This window comes from Mustela putorius, unplaced genomic scaffold (assembly GCF_011764305.1).
Source record: "Mustela putorius furo isolate JIRA1106 unplaced genomic scaffold, ASM1176430v1.1 tig00003898_pilon_pilon_pilon, whole genome shotgun sequence".
Classification (NCBI taxonomy): domain Eukaryota; kingdom Metazoa; phylum Chordata; class Mammalia; order Carnivora; family Mustelidae; genus Mustela; species Mustela putorius.
Genome location: NW_025422047.1, coordinates 12748437 through 12770770, shown reverse-complemented (window position 1 = coordinate 12770770; position 22334 = coordinate 12748437). Strand labels below are relative to the sequence as shown.

General features: G+C 35.3%; 2 pseudogenes; one reads left to right on the top strand and one right to left on the bottom strand.

Moving 5' to 3' along the window:
• The window catches only part of LOC101677649, a 128547-nt pseudogene that overhangs the window by 7503 nt on the left and 98710 nt on the right, over positions 1-22334 (bottom strand).
• Positions 12112-12209, top strand: LOC123388389 (annotated as a pseudogene).

Below are 22334 nucleotides of genomic sequence, written 5' to 3'. Positions count from 1 at the left end.
ATCATCTGTTTTCCTAGTTTTACTGAGATATATTTACTCACATAAATATACGAATTACTCGTATAATATGTTATACAATATGCTAATGTACTGTATTAGTTTAAGATGTATACAACATAATGACTTGATATATTTATATATTTCAAAATGATAATCACACTAAGTTTAGTTAACCATCCATCACCTCACATAATTACAAATCTTGTTTTCTTGTGTTAAGAACTTTTAAGATCTATTCCGTTTGCGGTTTTCAAATATATAATATATATTTGGTATGGTAACTATTGGGACCACACTGTGCATCCCACCCCCAGAATTAATTCATCTTGTAACTAGAAGTCTGTACCTTTTGACTACCTTCACCCATTTCTCCACCCTTTACCCCAACCTGAAATAGATTAAGTTAGAGATCTGCCAACAAGCTTAGAATTTTAGTGCTTATGTGGGACTGGATATTAATTTTGGATATTGTATTTCTGAATTATGACTTTTTATGACTAAAACTGACTATTCTTTTTTTTTTTTTAAATCTGAATGGGAACAGAGAAGTCATGAGCACGCCCCAGTTTTCACTGAGGGGCAGGGAAGGAATATAGCACTCTAAATAAAATTTTGAAGGGAGAATGGGAATAGAAATAAAAACTCATTGTGGTTACCATCTACATGTCATCCTTTTTCACTAGTAGTAGAAATTGCTTCCCTTATATGAGAAAATCAAAGAATGGGATATACACATTCCAGGACTATATCTACTCATCTCACCATGATCCTATGTTACTATTTTGGTGCTTAGCAATTGAAAGTAAAACTTTACCACCAAGTTGATGAGAATAACCACAGCTAAAGAAATAAAATGATAGTAATGAAAAGTTTTTCCCTAATTCCACTTGTATATGTCTGTGCTAGACTTTTTAGGTATGTGATACAAAGAGAAATGTATGACTTTCCAGTAGGGAATTTTTTTTTTTTTTTTTTTTTTTTTTTTGCTTTCTAATATGACATTAAATTGGTAGCCTGGAAGATATATGATATTCCTCATGAGGAATTTTTTTACTTTTCAAGGTAAAAATAAAATTTATCCATTTGAACAAAACCTTTTGTTTTGTTTTGTTTTTGGCTTTTTATTTTTATTTTTTTTAATTTATTTTGTATTTATTTTCAGCGTAACAGTAGTCATTATTTTTGCACCACACCCAGTGCTCCATGCAATCCATACCCACCACCTGGTTCCCCCAACCTCCCACCCCCCCCCAACCACTTCAAACCCCTCAGATTGTTTTTCAGAGTCCATAGTTCATAGTTTCTCATGGTTCACCTCCCCTTCCAATTTCCCCCAACTCCCTTCTCCTCTCTAACTCCCCATGCCTTTGGCTTTTTAAGCAAAGGATGCTACATGGGAGGCTTTCAAAGTTAGTTTTGGGGTTGAATGCCACCTCTACCACCTTCTAGCTTTCTTATTTGAGCAAATATTTAATCATTCAGAGTCTCCGTTTTCTCATCAATAAAATAGGGATAATAGCCATTCATTACATTTTTTAAAAATTTTGCTAACATACAATGTATTATTTGCTTCAGGGGTACAGGTCTGTGAATCATCAGTCTTACACAATTCACAGCACTCACCATTTCACATACCCACTCCAGTGTCCATCACCCAGCCAAATATCCCTCCCCACCAACCCCACCAACCCCAGCAACCCTCAGTTTGTTTCCTGAGATTAAGAGTCTCATGATTTGTCTCCCTCTCCAGTCCCATCTTGTTTCATTTTTTCCTTCCCTACCTCCCACAAACCCCTGCCCTGCCTCTAAAATTCCTCATATCACAGATCATATGATAATTATCTTCCTCTGATTGGCTTACTTTGCTCAGCATAATACCCTCTAGTTCCATCTACATTGTTGCAAATGGCAAGATTCCATTTCTTTTGATGGCTGCATAGTATTCCAATATATATATATATATCTTCTTTATCTATTCATCTGTTGATGGACATCTAGGATCTTTCCATAGTTTGGCTATTGTGGACACGGTTGCTGCTATAAACATTCAGGTGCACATGCCCTTCAGATCACTACATTTGTATCTTTAGGATAAATACTGAGTAGTGGGATTGCTGGGTCCTAGGATAGCTCTATTTTCAACTTTTTAAGGAAACTCCATATTGTTTTCTAGAATGGCTGCACCAGCTTGCATTCCCACCAGCACTGTGGGAGAGCTCCTCTTTCCCCACATCCTCACCAACATCTTTTGTTTCCTGACTGGTTAATTTTAGCCATTCTGACTGGTGTGAGGTGGTATCTCACTGTGGTTTTGATTTGTATTTCCCTGATACTGAGTGATGCTGAGCACGTTTTCATGTGTCTCTTGGCCACTTGGATGTCTTCTTTGCAGAAATATCTGTTCATGTCCTCTTCCCATATTTTTAAATTTTTTTTTATTTTTTTTATAAACGTACAACATATTATTAGCACCAGGGGTACAGGTATGTGAATCACTAGGTTTACACAACTCACAGCACTCACCATAGCACATACCCTCCCCAAGGTCCATAACCCCTCCACCCTCTCCCTACTCCCCTTCCCCTCAGTTTGTTTTGCGACATTAAGAGTCTCTTATGGTTTGTCTCCCTCCCGATCCCATCTTGTTTCATTTATTCTTTTCCTACCCCCAAACCCCCCACATTGCATCTCCACTTGCTCATATCAGGGAAATCATATGATAGTTGTCTTTCTCCGATAGACTTATTTCACTAAACATAATACTCTCTAGTTCCATCCACATTGTCGCAAATCTCTGCCCATTTCTTGATTGGATTATTTGTTGTTTGGGTTTGATAACTTCTTTATACATTTTGGATACTAGCCCTTTATCTGATATGACACTTGCAAATATCTTCTCCCCTTCTGTCATTTGTCTTTTGGTTTTGTTCACTGTTTCCTTTACTGTGCAAAAGATTTTTATCTTGATGAAAAACCAATACTTCATTTTTGCCTTTGCTTCCCTTGACTTTGATGATGTTTCTAGGAAGAATTTGCTGTGGCTGAGGTCGAAGACATTGCTGCCTGTGTTCTCCTCAAGGATTTTGATGGATTCCTGTCTCACATTGAGGTCTTTCATCCATTTTGAGTCTATTTTTGCGTGTGGTGTAAGAAAATGGTCCAGTTTCATTCTTCTGCATGTGGCTTTCCAATTTTCCCAACACCATTTGTTGAAGAGACTGTCTTTTTTCCATTGGACATTCTTTCCTGCTTTGTCAAAGATTAATTGACTATAGAGTTGAGGGTCCATTTCTGTGCTCTCTATTTTGTTCCTTTGATCTATGTGTCTGTTTTTGTGCAAGTACCATACTGTCTTGATGATTACAGCTTTGTGATAGAGCTTGAAGTCTGGAACTGTGATGCCACCAGCTTCGGTTTTCTTTTTCTGCATTCCTCTATTTGGGGTCTTTTTGGTTCAATATAAATTTTAGAATTATTTGTTCCATTTCCTTGAAAAAGTTGATGGTATTTTGATTGGGATTGCATTAAACTTGTAGATTGCTTTAGGTAGCATAGGCATTTTTACAATATTTGTTCTTCCTATCCATGAGCATGGAACATTTTTACATTTCTTTGTGTCTTCCTCAATTTCTTTTCTGAGTATTTTATACTTTTCTGAGTAAAGATTCTTTGCCTCTTTGGTTAGGCTTATTTCTAGGTGTCTTATGGTTTTGGGTGCAATTGTAAATGGGACTGACTTCTTAATTTCTCTTTCTTCTGTCGTGCTGTTTGTGTATAGGTGTACAGACCAATATCCACTTCATTACATTTTAAATGGAATTGCTCACTCTTTTGTACTATAAAGGATTAGGCAGTATATTAATAATAGCCTGACAAGGAAAAAGAATTTAACTTTTTGAAAAAATACTTGTAATCTCCAATGCTTATTATGATGTATGTGCCTTAGTGAATTGTTTTTCCTTCTGAGTTTGACATGGAGACTGAATTTGAACTTCAAATTCAAATGGCTTCCCATTAGGTCCACTCTGCAGAGTTCTGCTCCAGGGACCACTAGAGGGTCATTGGTTTTCCTCAGAACTCTGAGCTGCTTGGCTGCAGCTAGTGACCCTTAAGTTCTAATGCCAGGCACTTCGATTACTCTTCTGCTTCTGGTCATAATTCAAAGGATAGAATTGGTTTTGAAAATCTCTAAGCAATTTAGGTCCTGGAATAGAAATCTCAAAAGTCAGCTGTTTGAATTCCCAAGCTCTGGAGACACAACAATTTGAAAGCTATGTATAAACCTAGATGCTAGCTTGTTATGAAATTTTGAGAAAAACTAAATATCCTTTAGAAAAGGATTATGAAACAAATGAGTCCTGAAGACTCTGGTGTTCTTGTCAGAACTCAGTGGGAAAGAGGTAGTGGATGAATGAAACTCCAGAACACGGGGAATATTCTTGGTTCTCCATGACCCCGCCCTGGGAGCAAGAACCAAGAACTAGCTCTGATGTCAGAAAAAAAGAATTCAAAGCATGAATCTGGAGACAGTCCAGTAAAAGGCGATAATGTGGTATGAAGATCAGCTGATCACTCGCAAAGGTCGAAAGAACCCCTGGTTCAGTGCAAAGTAAACAATTTTGACATTATGTCCAAGGACTCAAAATTTAACAATACAACCAGCTTTCTACAAACCCCAGAAGAAAAATCAGATCTTCCCAGTGTACTTATGAACACTTTCATTGAGGTGAATGTTCATTCACAATTATATAGTATTTACTAGAACCAATAGTAAGTCTAGAATTCTATATAGGAATGAATCCAGTAGTTCAGCGTAGTCCACCTGAGGATAAACTAAAGCATTTCGCCATCAGCTCTGAAACCCATTGGATGAAAGTTGTTCTGGAGACCTTAACACCTTTCATTGCAGATTGCAAATGTCTGCTAGGTGAGTGGGTCCTACAAGGACCACAGCAGAAGAAAAGTTTACTGCTGTAAAATGAAAGACCCCTGAAGACAGGAAGTTTGTCATCATTATGAGATGAGTGGCTGAAATCAGAGGTGAGGCTGTGAAGATATTATTTTGGGAATAGGAGGGATATAGCCTAGCCACAGCTAATGGTTTAATGGGATAGTAGACATCAGATGAGCATAAATAGTTTTTTTTTAATGAAAGGTAATAAAGATTAGCAAGGAAAATAAACAGGTTCCATAGGTAAAAACCTTGTGGGTTTTTGATGAAGAGAGTCAGGAAAGGACCTCTTGAGGAAGCTGACCTATTGTCTGAGATCAAATTACAATCATGGTAGAGGGACCTCTAAGGGCTCTTCCAGTTTATAATCCATAAGCTATGAGAGAGAACCTAATGAGCAGAGGTAAATATCATTTCCAGCTACTGGGAGGAATATAGAATGCATTAAATAGTATCTGGGAATAATTCTGAATGTGGATCCTGACAAAATTAGCCCCCACACCAGTGCCTGTTGTAGTGTCCAGAATTCTAGTATTATTGCATTCCCTCCAGTCTTGCATTACATTCCAGGAAACTTATTTTTAAAAAATAAATTGCACTGCAGTTAATTAGGATAATTCTTCTATATGTAGGGATGTTAGTTACCATAGTCTTCTCTATCACTAGTCCAGGAGATAAGAAAAGTATGAACAGGTTATACTACTTCATGAAAAGAGATAATTTAACATCTTCCTTCCAGAAAACTGGATTTCTTCCATTTCTTCCCAAAAAACTCATACATGTTTGTTTTTGCCAAGCACCAAAACAAATTTTAAATTGTTTTGCTGTTGGAAAGACCCAATATGTGGTTTTCCAAAGACATTTTTCTTCTATTATTTGAAATATGTTTTCAGTTCATTTGTACTCAACTCAAACTGTTGCTTAATGAAAGCCATTTGATGTCCAAGCCAACTTTTAAAGATTATTCCATCTTTCCCCAAAAACCTTTTAAGAGGAAATTATGATCTGCCAGCAAGAAATAGAACTAGATTAAGGGTAAATTTTGTTCTGTCATAAAACAGGGGCTGAACTTTGAAGGGGTTAAAAAAAAAACAAAAAAAACAAACAAAAAAAAAAACTAACTGCCCTTGATTAGTGGGCATAGGAAACTGGCAAACTTTTAAACTCAAAACAAATGTGAAAGATTCTTAACCAGTGAAAGAAGATGTGATTCCAGGAAAGCCAAAACCTTAGTTTTAGATAAACATATTAGACACTAAATTCAGTTTTTAAGTTTAGTTTAAAAAAAAACAAAAAACAGGTGAAAGACTTTAGTTCCAGCCAACTGACTGACTTCTTGTACCCTGAGGAAGAACAGATGGATGGAATGGTCTGAAGGTACTTCTCCAGCTAAGGAGAAAATAGACCTCGAAATAGATCCCTTAGTCAGACCTCTCATTATTTTAACTAATACTCAGCATAGAATGGCACAACACGGATAATAAAGTATTGTGTTCCCAAAGGCAGCTTCTTGAAAGGCTAGCTTGGCAGCTGTTCATTTCACCTGGAAACTTCAATTCAATATTACAACAAATGGAGTCTGGCAAGGAACTGTGAGAGATCCCTAATTTATTAACATCAAGAGGCAAGTTTTAAAGGGACAGTTTTCCATTCTGTGCATAATAGTTTAGCAAAGGTCAGAATCGTTTATAATCCCCCAAATGTGCAAGTAAATAACTTTGATTACATAGTAATGTAAGGCGAGGAATCTTCTTCCTCACATTGATTTGGTGAACCTAAGAAAATTCCAAGAATAGTACATCACAAAACTGCATATTTTTCCTTTCAGTGCCATTCTGCCCAAGGGTCCAGTTTATCTCTTTCCCCACCTGTCCCCAAACATTTTTCTAGCTATCTCAGTAATGATGGGCCACTGATGCTGAAAGTATAGAGGTGTCCTCCGAGTTTATGTTGGCCAGGGCTATTTGTTAATAGTTATTATTAATATTGAAGCTACCTTAGTAATAATTTTTGCCAATAGATATGCCTAAAAAAAGGTTTGTTATTTTAGATTTAGATTTATAACTCCAACTTCCACATTTCCTAAAAAAAAAACACACAGAGAAATAAGCATTTAATTAAAGTGAAAGTCTAATGAATATGAAAAAGTATCTTAATTGTGAATAGGTTTATTGGATTTAGCTTTATTGGGCTTACAAAGCACAGATCTCCTGGGATTGGATATCACTGAGAATATCCTTGGCGCCTTAAGAGAAACAGCTTGGTCATGATTTAGTGACCAAGAACAAGCACAATTTTCTGGAGTTCAAGCATGCTGATAACATTTTTATGAGGTTAAGCCACGGCACATCATAAGCTTGCATTGTATAAAGAATCATATTCCTGGATTTGCAAGGATTCTGTGTTGGCTCCAGATTGGCTAAAAGGGAATCCACTGACTCCTTAATTTCTGCTGATCTCTGATCTACTCTTTTTTTTTTTTTTCCCAATTCCTTATCATGCATTATTTCAGTAATATTCTTGGCCATACCATAAACCTGCTATTATTATGATTATTATACACAGTTGACTATACTTCTTTTTGAAGGCAGCTGAAATTCACCATATCAGGGCTGAACTTGTGATCTCAAACATTTTAGGAGCACCTAATCCAATGAACTATATGTACCACCATTCATCCAATTTTACAAGCCAAAATAAGAAGACATCCTCAACAATTTTTTCTCTCTCTCATGAATCCTAAGCCTGATATCCAGTCTGTTAAGCAGCCAACAGTGTAGTAGACACAATATGTTGTCGGAAGCACTAGATTGTTTCTTTCCCTCTCTTTCCTGTATTCTATTCTATTCACATTTTCCTCTCTCTAGTGTCATACACATGTAAAGCTTTTGCAGACACTGCATCTTTTGTTCATAACTTCTTACTCCACCTGTTCAGCTCTAATCTTGATTAACTTCTTCCTCCCTATAGCTCCACCAGGATATAATCTTTGTTCTCTTTCTAAGTCAGGTAGTTTTTTGATATCTTGTCTTAGAATTATGTTGCTGTTTTAATAACTGTTATTGGTTTTAACTATGCATCTTCTGGTCTGATAATATGATTATCCTCTATCTAGAATACAAGATCCACAGATTGGGAGCAGCATCTGGTTTTGCTTACCATTGTATTCACATAGCCTAGCATAGTTCTTGGGGTCTAGGAGAAGATAAAAATATATCTTTCCAGAAAATAGGAGAAACACTATTTGCAATAAGAAATAGTGGATTTATTTCTAAAGGAACCAGTAAATAAATGAAATACAGAAAAAAGTTAGAGAAAGTCAGTGAATCCAAAAGTCAGTTCTTTAAAAAGATCAACAAAATTGGAACATCTTTAGCTGGACTGACCAGGAAAAAGACAGAAGACACAAATTACTAACATGAGATGTAAAAGAGAGGACATTACTTCCAACCTTACAGAAATAAAAAAACATTATAAGAAAAGATTTATATTATATGACAATAAATTAGATTAATTAGGGAAAAATTTTTTAAAATTCTAGAAAGACACAAACAACTGATATAGACTTAGGAATAAAAGAAAATCAGAATATATATAATAAATAAAAATTTGAATTAGTAGTTTAGAAAATGTCCCACAAAAGTGCTTAGCTCAGAAGCCCTTCATGAATGAATTCTAGCAATCACTTAAAGGAGAATTAAAACAAATCCTTCAAAAACTTTTGAGAAATATAGAAAAGAAGGGATTACTTCCAAACCCATTGTGTGAGACCATAATTATCATGATATCAACCAAATAAAGGCAATAAAAAAGGGGAGAGGGAGAAGGGGGTGGGATTATGGACATTGTGGAGGGTATGTGCTTTGGTGAGTGCTGTGAAGTCTGTAAACCTGGTGATTCACAGACCTGTACCCCTGGGGATAAAAATATATGTTTATAAAAAATAAAAAATTTTAAAAAAGGGGAGAAACTACAGAACAATATCCTTAGATTGAAAATTTTTCAATAGTCATTTCAATAAATTACCATCAAACAATTAGATGTCCGAATGCAGAATATTTAACTTGAATCCATATTTTGCACCATATATACAAAATGAGCTAAAAATGTATTATAGATCAAAATATAAAAGCAAAACTATAGAACATGTAGAAGTAAAACATAAGAGAAGATCTTTGTGACCTTGTATTAGGCAAAGATTTCTTATATACAATACCAAAAGCAGTCTATAACAAATTTATTTTTTTTAAAAGATTTATTTATTTGTCAGAGAGAGAGAGCGAGCACAGGCAGGGGTGGGGCACACAGAAGGAGAAGCAGGCTCCCCTGAGCAGGGAGCCCAATGCGGGACTCAGTCCCAGGACCCTGGGGTCATGACCTAAGCCTAAGGCAGACAGTTAACCAACTAAGCCACCCAGGCATCCCAACCTATAACAGATTTAATAAATTGAACTTCATCAAAATTAAGAACTTATGCTTTTCAAAGAAACAGAATGAAAACACAGGTCACAGACTAGGAGAAAATATATATCTACTATATAACCTAATCATTATATAACTATATAACTATATAACTATATAACCTAATCATACCCACTCCTAGGTATTTCTCTAAGAGGAATGAAAGTATATGTCTACAAATGCCTGGAATTCAAATTTTCATAACAGCTTTATTTGTAATAACCAAAAATTAAAAGGACCCAAGTGTCTGTCATCATGTGAATGGATAAGCAAATTGTGATGTATTCCTAAAATGGGATAATATCTTTCAATATAAAGAATAAGCTATTGCTACATACAAACACATGGATGTATTTCTAAATATTCTGAATGAGGAAGCCAGAGGGAAAAGTGCCTACATATGGTCCCATTTGTATGAATTCTAGGATATCCAAATGCTCTGTAGTGAAAGAAAACAAATTAGTATTTGCCTCAAGATGAGTGTGGGCATGAAGCCAGGGGAGGGAGGCATCACAGGGGGCATTAGGAAGTGATTGGAGATGTTTTTTATCTTGACTAATGTGATGGTTTCACAGGTATAAGTATATGTAAAAAGTTATCACATTATACACTTTAAACATGTTCAGTTTTTTTAATATCAGTACCTCTACAAAGATTTTTTTTTAAAGATTTTATTTATTTATCTGACAGACAGAGATCACAAGTAGGCAGAGAGGCAGGCAGAGAGAGAGAGAGGAGGAAGCAGGCTCCCTGCTGAGCAGAGAGCCCGATGTGGGGCTCAATCCCAGGACCCTGGGATCATGACCCAAGCTGAAGGCAGAGGCTTTAATCCACTGAGCCACCCAGGCACCCCTATAAAGATGTTTAAAAACTATCATGAAGGCTCTACTGGAAGCCATTGTTCCTTGTGTATCTGTAGATTTCAAGGACCAAATACTTGCCTTGATGAATATCACTTAGTTCCTACCTGAATTTCAGGGTTTATTTGTTCTGCTAGCTATTGTTATTGACATTATTTTAATTATATAATTGATCAAATCATTTTTATTACCAGGGAAATTATCCTTTCCAAGTGTGATCTGAGTTCCCTTCTAGTTTTCATTCAAAAGAAATCAGTATGTATGGCATTGAGAACAGAAATCACAATATTTGATGGATAATTAAGCATAGCACCTGTATTAAGCCTGGCCTTGGCAGTATGACACCAGATAAAAGGAGTTAGTTCCATAATATCTCAAAAGTAAACTTGAGAAATCTTACCTTCCTTTCCAAGGACAGGAAATTCCTCTCACCAAGCCTTCTTCAAGCTTTACTTGAAATGTCTATACAATTGCTTTTGTAGCCTTTGGCTGTCTCCAATGACCTGCATATTTATTTTTGCCTTCTTGTGTAGCTCTTATATCTATAAACAAAGAACACTGTTTAGAATATATTTCAATAAAAATCTTAGCAGGAAATGCTTTAAACCATGTTACAAACAGAGGGATATGCCTCATTCCCCAAAGTAACAGAGACTCTCTAGTCCTCAGCATAGAGTAGAGGATGGAGAAAGTAGATTTTACTCTAATTGTAATCAATGAAAAAATATATGTACTGACGTATTAAGAGTTTTAACCAAGAAGAAGAATGATTGGTGAGTTTCATTTTCCTCATGTTTGTCTATCTTCTGATTTTCTTACAATAAACATCTTATTCTGTTTTAATAAGAAAATTTAAAGAAATAAGTTAGAAAAACCAGAATCAACTTTCTAGCCTTTCAAATTGGTGAAGCTAAAATTACCCAAAAAGGGTAGGAAAGTTTTTCAATTGAAAAAATAAAATAAAATAAAAATCAGTGAAATAGAAGATTCTTGAAAGCAATGATATTTCAGTACAAAATATATTTTGTTGAGATCTGTCCATTCAGTATCAGTCCCTGTGATATCCATGAAGCCTACAAAAATCAGTAAAACGCCTCTGCTGCTCTTAAAATAACAGCTAAATGGAGGAGATGGGCACATATACAAGCATAGAAGCTATTCTATTAATATGCATATGAAGTTCTGAAAATTTCTCGTCAAATTCAACTTCTTGGTTAGACCTACCTGCTATCTAAGTTAACACTAACATCATCTGTGGGTGGTAGTGACACTTGACTGGCTTTTAACTGGCTTTAAACTTGTTTCCCCTTTTTAAAAGAAAGTTCTTAAGTATAAGCAATGTTGTACATGTAACAGTGGTGCATCTCTGACATGTAATAGGTAGACAGTGTACTAAATGTCAAGAAGACACAGAAGCCAGAAAGGTGGAGGTATGTGGAGACCTTCAGATCTCTCTCTCTTTGGGAATCACAAGGCTAGAACTTCCATGAATGAGTGAGCAACAAAACCTCATGGGAAGATTATAAATTTATTTTTTGGGGAACTGAAAGTCCCAGTTTTTCCCTTCTAAGGATCAGTGCCTTTATCCAGCAATGGTAAATAGAGACATAGGAGGTAAATGTCCAGGCTGAATCTCCACTCATTTTAGGACTGCCCAAGAATTTGCTAATATTGCCAATTTAGTCTTTTTAGATTTGTTAATTTTTGCAAATTTCTCCTCTAAGACAGGTATACACACACACAATCTATTCTCATTATTTGTGGATTCTGTATTGTAAATTTGCCCACTTGCTAGACTGTATTTGTAACCATAAAGTCAATACTTGAGGGGTTTTATGCTTGCTTGGGCAGCACATACATTAATTTTGGAAAGATATGGAGATTAGCATGCCCCTGCCCAGGATGACACACAAATTTGTGAAGTGTTCCATAAAAAGAAAATATTTGCGGGGTTTTCATGATCATTTGCAGACAACACACAGAAAAGGAAAAAAAAATTTGAATCACCTGATGCACACTTCCAGCTGAAGTCAAACAAGGTCACACACTGTCTTTTTGTTTCAGTTCTCATATTGTAAACAAGTGTCTTTTTCATGGTCCATTAAATGTCACATTTTAAAAAAATTTTTTGTGCTTTTTGTTGATTTTGCTGTTTCAAATGACCCCCCAAGTGTAGTGCTGGAGTGCTGTCTAGTGTTACTAAGTGCAGGAAGGCTGTGATGTGTCTTACAGAGAATTACATGTGTTAGATAAGCTTCATTCAAACATGAGTTATAGTGTTGTTGTTGGTCATGAGTTTAATGTCAAGGATTTGGCAACATATATTAAATAAGGTATCTTTAAACAGAAATATACATAAAACAGGGCTTTGTATTGATCAGTTGACAAGACTGTTGTGACAAGAGGCTTACAGGAACCTAACTCTGTATTTGCCCCCGGGAGCAATGATTCAGTGTTTGCTAACTCAGTGATTGTGACAACTCCATAGAATGGAACTAATGAAAATGAGAATCAACTGTATGTTTGTATATTTGCACATACATATAGTTTATCTTAAACATGCATGTATACATACATGTATGCATATACATACACATATTTTAAATTTATTTAAAATACATATAACATTTTAAATATGTATAAAATATAAATATTTTTAAACATACATATATGCATAATATGTATATATACACACACACAAATATACATATTGACTAATCAGTTGACTAATAGTCACCATGAGGAGTAATCTTAGTCTTCTAATCCCTGAATCAGCACACATGCTCTATGCTGTAAATTGCACTTATACGTTTATGAGAGACAAGAGAAACTCTCTGAAATTAGAATTTTCCCATAAATATCTGGCCCTCATGACCACTGTTCAGTGACACCGATTCTGACTGTAGGAGTAGTGAGTGGTTACTGGAGGATGGCTACTTGCTTTAGCTTCAGCATTCTGGTCAAAAAATATTTTCCAGTGCCTGAGCAAAGGGAATTAGAAAAAGAAGAGGAATGACAAGTAAGAAAAAAAATTAATAAGAATCTCTGGTATTAAATATCTCTGATACTAAATATCTATTAAATCCCCCTGAACCAAAACCAGGGTATTTTTTTTTTTTATCCTTCTCATTATTTTTAGTATCTGTTACTGCCCTTATGGGCCTCAGCTTTCCATCTGCCAGATGAATTTAATTGAATTCCTTGGGCTAAAAAGCGAAAATCAAGAAGGATTGCAAAGATAGAGAGAGATATATATATGCTCTTGAAACAAATGAAAAGGAGACTTAGAAAGAACAAAAAATAAAATTCAGTCAAGAAATACATAACTCAGGCTTTGACCAAAAATACTAGAATAATTACAGGCAATTTTGGAAGCTCAGGTATGTGGTTTCACTTCTATTCAGAGGACGGTAGTAACAAAATTTAGATTTTCTTTCAAACTGATCTTCACTTTTCCAATTCCATCTTCCAGAAACAACTACCTCTTTGTGAATAGATGTGTGAGTAATGACACAAAATGATGAATCCTAGAAGCATGGAGTTCAATATGGAAATCACATGCATATTTTTCTTTATCTAATTAATCAAAACTTGATCCTGTTCTAGGGAAATACTAAGGATATTAGGTGGGTTTTAATTGTAAACAATGACTTGCCAAAAGAATATTTTAAATTTACCCCCTACATCTTTAGAGAATGTGAAAAACCATCTATCTTCTTTAGATCTATATTTGGGAATTTGATTTTAATTTCCACTGTCAAGAGCATTGGGGAAATTGCAATCCTGAAATACGACCATTCTCAAATACATTAAGAGACAAGCACAAAATTGTACTCGGTATGCATACATACTACTGGTCTCGTGACAAGCTCTTCATGGTAACAGGGATGTCCCTGCCTTTGCAGACATAAGAAAACCCATGACAAATGATGTGCACCAAGAGACTGACAGCTGATCTTCTCCTGCACTTGCCTGCTGCATTATACTGAGTGAGGAGACTTGTGTAGCAAGCTGATAATACACACAGTTTCTCCCCCTCCCTAACATGTTCTCTGCCATTCCTCTTATTCCTTCTTTTGCAGCAACCAACCTCAATATTTGAGGCTCTTTTAAAGCTAATGATCTTGGCTCTAGAAATATGAAAGGCTCAGGTGCCTGGGTGGCTCAGTGGGTTAAAGCCTCTGCCTTAGGCTTGGGTCATGATCCCAGGGTCCTGGGATCAAGCCCTGCATTGGGCTCTCTGCTCAGCAGGGAGTCTGCTTTTTCCTCTCTCTCTCTCTCTGCCTGCCTCTCTGCCTACTTGTGATTTCTGTCAAATGAATAAGCAAAATCTTTAAAAAAAAAAAGAAATATGAAAGGTTATTATATAGGGAATTATAGCCAGCTGTTTCTCACTCACCTGAAGATAGATCTTGAGCTGCTGCCATTCATTCCAGAAGGACTGAATAAATGCTTCTTGATCATAAAGATGGTGGTGATGGTTGTGATGATGATGATGATGGTCAAACAGCATCAGACACAGAGAAGACCTGGACTATAGTCTGCAGAACCTCACTCTGATAAAAGGAATGTCCTGACTGAAAATTAGGAATTTAGTTGCTGATTCAAACTTACTCTGCATTTAACAAAATTTGCTAAGCATCCATTATGAGGCCAGTGCTGTGATTGAACCCAAGGAATGTATAATATTATAGGTCAAAAACCTGTTTCTGTCAAGTTGATTTATAACTTACTTCAAAACAAGGACTTTCTTTTATGAAATTTTTAAGCAGTGTTTAAAGATAACATATAATTCCTGTACTGACTATTTTTTAGTTCAGGAAGTTTGAGTACTCAAGGGAATCGTCATGAGGAAGTGAGGTTTCTGCTAGGCCTTGAAGAATAGATAGAATTAGGAGGTAACTGAAAGATATGTACTTGTTCTATAAACATTTATATTGTATACCTAACAAGGTTCTAGGCCTTCCCAGAATCATAGCATGAGATAGTTAAAAGGCATGTTTGAGGTTATAAAGTACACTTTTATTACACAGATGAAGAAGTGATACCTAATCTTTACACTCTCTGGGTGGGAAATCATAGCAAATTAGTGGTAGAGCCAGGAACAGAATATTTCTACTTTAGTTCAATATTTACATATGAAAAATAAATAATTTCTCCTGCCTTAATTGTCTAGTTAGGTAACCAGGACCCACATTAGAAATAGCCTGAAAATAAGCAGAAAGTATCATAGAGAACCATTATTACAAAACAAGGAGAAAAAAATCCCTCCATCCACCAAAATCATCACCTTGAAGACGAAACAAGAACCATTTCCATTGTTAAAAAATTAATCTCTCCATACAAAACAGATTCTTTTTAAAGATTTTTTCTTGTGAAAAATAACTGTGATTTGTCAAACATTTCCTATATTCAATTAATCTTTTGCTTTTTTTTGTAAGTTTATTATCTTAAATAAAATGTCTATAACTAATTTCATTTTAGTGGTGTCAAATTTGTGTATTGGCCAGAACTGTTAAATTCCAGGTTATTTTATTCTAACTTTCCAGACATCAATAAATCTTAGATTATACTTTAGAATAGATCTTGTCTTGTCTGTCTTCCCAGTAATGACAACAAAGAAGCCAGTTGTGCCTAAGGCACTGATGAGAGGCAGCATATACAGGAGTTAAAGTGTAGTCACTGAGTCAGACAGATTGGGCATCAAATTCTACTCTTCACACTTGAATCCTTCTTCTTCCATATGAGAAAAATATAGTTCCTAACTCCCAAGATAATTGTAAAGATTAAAGTAAATAATGCATGCAAAATAATTTCAGGTATATAGTATATCCTCAACAAATTATAGGTAAATGTTAGTTATTAAGTAGCTTGAACATTGAGATGAGTTATGTTTATGTTTGGCTACTAAATTGGTGTCAAGGTTGCTGACCAGATAATTAAAGTCACAGTTATGACAAAAGGTTATCAATTGTGCATGAAGTTGTAAATGCATCTAATTGAGCATGCAACTGTCAGGGAAAGAAAGATGAGTAGGAGACTACCAAAGACTATTCTAGCTTGAACATCTGTTAATCACAAAAAAGACACTTAAGGAGACTTTAGCAGCTTTTTTTTAAACTAATTAATTCTCACCAATAAAAGCCTTATTAGCAAACACAAATACATAGTCAACAAAATCACCTGTAATAATACCATTTAAAGTCAATAAGTTTGGTGAATTTTTAAATTTTCATATATAAATGAAATTTTATCTATATAATTATATGCATATATAATTAATAAAAGTTACGGTTTAGAGTAAACAAAGTCGAACCACATGAGCTTCTTATATTCTGCTTTTTCACATATTATGCGATATTCATAAGTACTATTTATTTATTCCATAACATCCCACTGAATGATTATTATATTGCCATTTTCAGACATCATGTCTAATGATTATCTATAAATAGTGCTAAAATGAACATCCTTGGAAAGAAATCTTTGCCTCTGTGATAATTTCTTTAGGATAAATGCTTAGAAATGATTTTACTGTATCAAAGGAAATAACTTTTTATAGCTCTGTATGCTATACAGGTAAACTTCCCTCTAGAAAGTTTATGCCAGTTTACAGTCTCATTACTATATAGGGAAGTGTTCAACACCCAATTTGCTACCCTTACCAGGGGTCATCATCATTCATCATAGCTGTAATAATAGTTACTGATAATTACTAAAGCCTTAGCATGTGGCAGGTCCTGTTCTACTTTACAGATGTTATATTTTTTAATCTTCTCAATATCTCTATAATGCATATGATAATTATCCCCATTTTACAGACTAAAAAACTGAGGTACAAACAGATTCAGTTAAATGTCTGAAGATACTCAATTAAAACTGAAGTAGGGACTCAAATCCAGACAATGTGATTTCAAGGATCATGCTTTTAACTGTAATACAGTATTATTTTCCCACAGAAGTCACAAGTATTATTTTTTAAAATATTTCTGCTATTTAAAAAATGCCCACTTTTATTTTCTATAATTTTATTAGTGAAGTTAATAATCTCAATATGTTTACTTGTTTTTTTAAAATTTGTGTTTTTTTTAGTGTGAATTTAGTATTCATTTTTATCACTTTATAGAATACTTTTCCCTGGAGGCAAGATTTTGAAATTAGATTCTAATTGACTCTCTCTTTGGAGTAATAATAAATATGGATTTTCAAGATGGTGACACGATTTATTCATTTTCATGAATTTGGAGGAATTTTGCTAATTGCATTCTGTAGTGAGCTTTGGACTCCCTGCCTGCCAATATATATTGCATTTTACAGGTCCTTTTAGATGTTTGCTTTGGTTTGTAATTGATGGATTTCCTGAAAGCAAAAAGTCATGGGAGATTTAGTAAGTGTGAAATGGTAAATATTGAAAGCATTTTAAATATTGATATGAAAATAGATCTCCTAGCTGGATATCTTTTTGTTCTGCTGTTTCTGGAATGAATACATTAGTTTAAAATTTTTAAGCATAACAGATGTGAAAGTGCTAGTGTTTGGATTGGTAATAGACTATTCCCTGCCAGATTTGCTGGTAGCATTTCTATATTCTGGAAATACAAGAGACATTTACAGCCATAGTGGTATTTCCAAACGCTTTAATAAATCTAGTACCCTCAGATGATTATTTGCAATTGTAGAAATACTCCTGGCCTGGAAGAAATTGCTGTGCTTAATGGGGTTTGAGGATTAATTGTTGTATTTAAAGGCAACAAGAAAGAGAATGGGCATGAGGTGGGATGCAATAAAAAGGGAAAGGAAGTCATGAGCCAAGTGTCTTTTGCAATAAGAAAAAATGGAAAATGAGAAATGAGAGTAATTTGGTGAGGCCGAAAGGAATGACATCACTCTTTGGAAGACTGAGACACCTCCCCCCAAGCAGAAGTCTGGGAATCAACAGAGTGCTGAAGTTTGGTTTGGGGCTGAGTATGCAAGAAAGTTCCACCAGCAACGAAAAGAAATATCTCCCCATTTTCTCTTCATTCAGAATCCATATTTAAAACATCATTATAGTAATGTATTTGTCATGGCCCTGACAAGAGATAGATGGCCGAATGAAATGAGGTCATTGAAGAGTGTTAAATAAGAATTTTTTTTTTTCACAAAGGGATGAGTGTAAATTAAGATAATGAACAGGGGTTGGTGATATACCCAGGGTCCGTTAAACTTAACAGAATGGAGCTGTTACTACTTCTAACATGAAGAGACAGACTGGTAGGGGAGGGAGGGTTTTGTCGGAACTGGAGAAAGCCATAGCTGTTGGCAGGGATGCAGTCTTTGGTGAACTGATTTTTCTCTTCTTCTTCCTCTGATCTCCTGTTGGTGCCTCCCGTTGAGTAAACCCAGTTGGGGTTTAGGAGCCTTGGTATATAATCCACAAAGGTCTGCCTCCCAAGGCTCAATGCAGTATAGAAAAGAGAGGAGAATGGATCTGGAAGATGGATCAGAGCAAATAAATTATGCCTCTGATCAATGTTATTATGCTCTCTGAGGCAAGTCTAAGCTTAGTGCCCTTCCTTCCCTGATTTCACATCTGAAAACAATATGTCCTGAACATCCATGGCACTAGAAAGACACCTCCTCTACCTAAAAGTAAATATTTTCCAAAAGAAGAAAGGTTTTAAGTACAAACGTCCTCTTACACACCTCAGGTTGTTTGCCGCACCCCTCTTCTCTCTCAGTGCCCTTCGGCTCCCAAACAGGGCCCTATACATCACAGTCCATCATTTTTCAGGCCAAAATACTGAAAGTTTGCAGGAAAACGTACTGACAGCAAACAAACAAACAAAAAAAACCACCATAACCCTTATGCACTATTGGTGAGAATGCAAACTGGTGTAGCCACTGTGGAAAACAGTTTAGGGGTTCCTCAAAAAATTAAAAATAGAGGGGCACCTGGGTGGCTCAGTGGGTTAAAGCCTCTGCCTTCGGCTTGGGTCATGATCTCAGGATCCTGGGATCAAGACCCACATCGGGCTTTCTGCTCAGTGGAGAGCCTGCTTCCTCCCCTCTCTCTCTACCTGCCTCTCTGCCTACTTGTAATCTGTTTGTCAAATAAATAAATAAAAATCTTTAAAAAAAATTAAAAATAGAACTACCCTACAATCCAGTAATTACACTATGGGGTATTTACCTAAAGAATACAAAAACAGTAATTTGAAAGGATATAAGCAACCCTATGTTTATTGCGGCATTATTTACAATAGTCAGGTTAGGGAAGCAACCCAAGTGTTTATCAATAGATGAATGGATAAAGAAGATGTGGGTGTGTATATGGAATATATATGTAATGGAATATTACTCAGCCATAAAAAGGAATGAAATCTTGCCATTTGCAACAATATGGATAGAGCTAGAGAGTATAATGTTAAGTGAAATAAAACAGTCAGAGAAAGACAAATACATGATTTCACTGATACGTGGAATTTAAGAAACAAAAGAAAATGAACAAAGAAAAAAATGAGAGAGACAAACCAAGCAGCAGACTTCTAACTAAAGAGAACAAACTAGTGGTTACCAGAGCAGAGATGGCTGGGGGATAGGTAAAATAGATGAAGATTAAGAGTACACTTACGATGAGCACTGAGTAATGTATATAATTGTTGAATCAGTATACTGCACACATGCAATTAATATAACACTGAATTTTAACAATACTGGAATTAAAATGAATAAAAATCCCCATCCTGACTGACTCAGAGTAAGTCAGTGGGGTTGCTATAGATGCAATAAAATGGGTAAACACTTGTGAAGAGTAAGCCAAAATGATACAAAAAAGAGCATATATAGACTCAGAGTTGTTTCATGCTACTGTGAAAGCCGTAAATTCCCTGACTCCCTGGGGGACTTGTAATTCCAAGGTTAGAGAAGAGAAAATTCCAAAATTAGGATATTTTAAAGAAACTGGAAATTTGAAATCACCCGAAGAGGGTAGATCCTCACATTTGAGACCCAGGAGGGTCTGTGTCCTAGAACTCTGGTTAACTTAGTTAAGTAATTTCTATATGCAGAGGCAGTCCATGTGCCTGCTCATTGTGTAAAAAAAACTCTGTGTAGAGCAAATGATCTACAGAGGTTCCTGATTTCTATGGTATAAATTCTCATACATGACCAATTTCAAGCTACCAACATGGTGTCATTGAAATGAAATTGGGAAGCAATGTATGCATTTGGCTTTTGTCTGTACAGACTGGTCCCAGCACATCACTGGGTGGAGGCCTCTGTGAAATAGACAACAGACACAGAAGAGCCCACTTGGAAAGTACACCAATTCTTTCCATCAGCTACTTATTATCAGTGGTTCCTTGAGAAGGAAACATTCATATCTAGGTTTTTTTTTAATCAGAAATGAATATTACATTTTGCCAAATGTTTTTTCTGTATCTATTGAGATGATCATATGATTCTTATCTTTCATTTTGTTAATGTGGTTTATTACATTGACTGATTTATAAATGTAGAGCTATATATTTGCATCCCCGAAATAAATCCCATTTGATCATGGTGTATGATCCTTGTAATGTATTGTTGAATTCAGTTTGGTAACATTTTGTTGTGGATTTTTATAACTGTGTTCATCAGGGATATTGGCCTATAATTTTCTTTCCTTGTGGTGTCTTTGTCTGATTTCATTATCAGGGTAAAGCTTCCATCATAAAATATGTTTGAAAGGGTTCCCTCTTCTTCTATTTTTTTTTAACAGTTTATGAAGGATTAGTATTAATCTTTTTTTTAAAGCTCGGTAGAATTCACCAATGAAGCTGAATGGTTCTGAACTTGTGTTTGTTGGGAGGTTTTTTGATTACTAATTAAATCTCTTTATTAGTAATAATCTGTTCATACCTATCATCATGATTCAGTCTTGGAAGTTTTTATATTTAAAAGGAACCTATCCATTTCTTCTATGTTGTTCACTTAGCATATAATTATTCATAGTCTCTTATGATCCTTTATATTTCTGTGGTATCAGTTGTAAGATCTCCTCTTCCATTTCTAACTTTATTTATTTGAGTCCTCTCTTTCTTCCTTTTTTTTTTTTCTCTTAGTGAGTCTAGCTGAAGGTTTGTCAATTCTGTTTACCTTTCAAAGAACCAGTTCTTGGTTTGTTAGTCTTTTCTACTGACTTTTTAACCACAGTTTCATTTCTTTCTTTTTTTTTTAAACTTTAATTTAATTTTATTTCTTTTCAGTGTTCCAAAATCATTGTTTATGCACCACACCCAGTGCTCCATGCAATGCGTGCCCTCCATAATACCCACCACCAGGCTCACCTAACCCCCCCCTTCCCCTCCAAAACCCTCAGTTTATTTCTCAGAGTCCACAGTCTCTCATGGTTTATCTCCCCCTCCAATTTATTTCTGATCTAATCTTTGTTATTTCCTTTTTTTGCTACTAACTTTGGGCTTTGTTTTTCTAGTTCCTTACGGTGTAAAGTTAGGTTGCTTATTTGAGACTTTTCCTGTTTGTTGAAGTAGGTGTTTATCACTACGAACTTCCCTCTTAGTACTACTTTTGCTGCACCCCAAATTTTGGTTTATTCCATTTCCCTTTTGATTTGCCTCAAGTATCTTTTATATTTTATTTCTTCTTTAACCCACGGATTGTTCAGTAGCACATTGTTTAATCTCCACATATTTGCGAATTCTCCAGTTGTCTTTATTTAATTTCTAGTTTCATATCGTTCTTGTCAGAAAATATGCTTGATATGATTTCAGTCCTCTTAAATTTATTAAGAGTTGTTTTGTGGCCTAACATATAATCTATCTTGGACAATTCTCTATGTGCATCTGAGAAAAATGTATATGTGTTGCTTCTGGATGGAATCTTTTATAAATATCTGTTAAGTCCATCTGGTTTAATGTGTTGTTTAAGGTCAATATTTCCGTATTGATTTTCTGTCTGGATGACTTATCCATTAATGTGGGTAGGGTATTAAAGTCCCTTACTATTATTGTATTACTATATTTCTCCCTTTAAGTCTGTTAATATTTTCTTTATATATTTAGGTGCTCCTATGTTTGGTG